This window comes from Penaeus japonicus, unplaced genomic scaffold, assembly GCF_977035675.1.
Source record: "Penaeus japonicus unplaced genomic scaffold, GWHDUDI00000001_assembly GWHDUDI00000015, whole genome shotgun sequence".
Classification (NCBI taxonomy): Eukaryota; Metazoa; Arthropoda; class Malacostraca; order Decapoda; family Penaeidae; genus Penaeus; species Penaeus japonicus.
Window position 1 is genome coordinate 26,048,794 of NW_028234417.1, and position 2,500 is coordinate 26,051,293.

The 2,500-nt window shown below is 45.4% G+C and overlaps 1 protein-coding gene across 1 annotated transcript in view; it reads right to left on the bottom strand.

Moving 5' to 3' along the window:
• The window catches only part of LOC122260652 (uncharacterized), a 49,548-nt gene that overhangs the window by 18,550 nt on the left and 28,498 nt on the right, over nucleotides 1–2,500 (bottom strand). The gene's annotated exons all lie outside the window — the stretch shown is intronic.

The following is a 2,500-nucleotide window of genomic DNA, read 5'->3' on the forward strand; positions in this document are numbered from 1 at the left end:
TTTTAAAAATTGACTGAATTCTTTGACCTGAATAAACAGTAACAACACAATAATTCCTAACCACTTCCAACCGTGAAATCATCTTTTGAGAGCAAATATGGATCGAGTCGTCTGCCGAAATTCGCAAACTCACGCATCGAACCCGAATATCCCGAAGCTTCGAGACCGGCAAATCCGCTCTTGACCGAAAGAGTAAAAGGCCTGCGAACCAACTCACGACGTCGACGAGACAAAGAGGAAGCTCTGGACACTTTCGCTGTCGTGTCGATGCCCCACCTCGGATTTGCGCTCCTTGTCATCCTTTCTTCCCTCTTCTCCCTTCTTCTCTTCTCCTTCCTCTTTCCCCTCCTATTTCTCTACCTGCTTCTCATCGTCTTTCTCTTCCCCTTCCTCCTTCTCTTCCCCTCCTCTTTTTCTGTCTTTTTCTCATCGTCTTTCTCTTCGCCTTCCTCCTTCTCTTCCCCTCCTCTTTCTCTGCCTGCTTCTCATCGTCTTTCTCTTCGCCTTCCTCCTTCTCTTCCCCTCCTCATTCTCTGCCTGCTTCTCATCGTCTTTCTCTTCCCCTTCCTCCTTCTCTTCCCCTCCTCTTTTTCTGTCTTCTTCTCATCGTTTTTCTCTTCCTCTTCCTCCTTCTCTTCCCCTCCTCTTTTTCTGTCTTCTTCTCATCGTTTTTCTCTTCTCCTTCCTCCTTCTCTTCCCCTCCTCTTTTTCTGTCTTCTTCTCATCGTTTTTCTCTTCTCCTTTCTCCTTCTCTTCCCCTCCTCTTTTTCTGTCTTCTTCTCATCGTTTTTCTCTTCTCCTTTCTCCTTCTCTTCCCCTCCTCTTTTTCTGTCTTCTTCTCATCGTTTTTCTCTTCTCCTTCCTCCTTCTCTTCCCCTCCTCTTTTTCTGTCTTCTTCTCATCGTTTTTCTCTTCTCCTTTCTCCTTCTCTTCCCCTCCTCTTTTTCTGTCTTCTTCTCATCGTTTTTCTCTTCTCCTTCCTCCTTCTCTTCCCCTCCTCTTTTTCTGTCTTCTTCTCATCGTCTTTCTCTTCGCCTTCCTCCTTCTCTTCCCCTCCTCTTTTTCTGTCTTCTTCTCATCGTTTTTCTCTTCTCCTTTCTCCTTCTCTTTCCCTCCTCTTTTTCTGTCTTCTTCTCATCGTTTTTCTCTTCCCCTTCCTCCTTTTCTTCCCCTCCTCTTTTTCTGTCTTCTTCTCATCGTCTTTCTCTTCGCCTTCCTCCTTCTCTTTCCCTCCTCTTTTTCTGTCTTTTTCTCATCGTCTTTCTCTTCCCCTTCCTCCTTTTCTTCCCCTCCTCTTTTTCTGTCTTCTTCTCATCGTCTTTCTCTTCCCCTTCCTCCTTTTCTTCTCCCTTCTCTCTTCTTCTTCCTTTCTCTTCTTCTTCTCCTTCCCCGTTTCCCCTCCTCCCTCCTCTTTTTCTTTCCTCCGCTTTTCTTCCCCTTCCTTTCCTATTCCACAACTTCTCCCTTCTCTCTACTTTCTCTTTCAACCCTATTATCCTTCTTCGTCTCTCCCCTTCCTTCTTCTCCTTCCCCGTTTCCCCTCCTCCCTCCCCAATCTTTCCTCCGCTTCTCCCATTCCCTACCACCTCTCCTTTCCTCCTTCCTCCATTTTCTTCTTCTCTGCCTCCTCCCACGCCTCCCTCATCTCTTCCTCCTCCTATCTCTGTGTACGATCTAAATACCCCATCCCACCACGCCTCCTCCTCCTCCTCCTCCTCCTCCTCCTCCTCCTCCTCCTCTCTCCCTTGTGTTCGCCGATGCTCTTTGACCTCGGAGGACCTTTTCTGGCTCCCTTTCTTATCTGGTCTTTGTCTGGGCTCCTTGGAACTGTAACTCACGCCCCCCGCTTCTACTTGCCCCTCTTTCAAAGGCCTATTGTGCTGGAGGATTTCGTAAACAAATACGCTCTTAAATACTAAAGATCCTATACTATGAAGCGCCGAGAAAATCTATAATGGTTTCGTAACTGTTTTCTCACTGATGTAAGCTATTATATTTTAAAGCATATTTCCGCAAGATTTTAGAATTTGCCTTTCAAACTCTATTGCTATTTCTACCCCTATTGCATACAGAAATAGAGAGATCAATATTTTTTTTTACATATGTTGCAACGAAAATCCTACACCTAAATCCTGATAAGTAGTACGTAGTACGTAGTTACAGTGATGATATCTTTCAACCTATACTTCCACTCTAAATACTTATATTAACGTCACTGTACTAATAAGTGTCTTTTGCACTATGTCTATCTGTCTCTGTTCCACTCTCTCTTTCTCTGTCCCTATCTCTCTCTCTATTTCTCAACCCTCCCTCTCTCTCTCTATCTCTAACTCACTTTCTCCCTTTCTCTCTCTCTCTCTCTCAACCCTCGGCCGTTCCTCTCAGACCACACCCTCGGGACCAGGTCGACTGGATCGTCATCTTCATAGGTCGGTAATAATACGAAGCATAATAAGGTGCTATTAATAACCCTGTCCAAGTCGTGGTATGCGAATGTTTG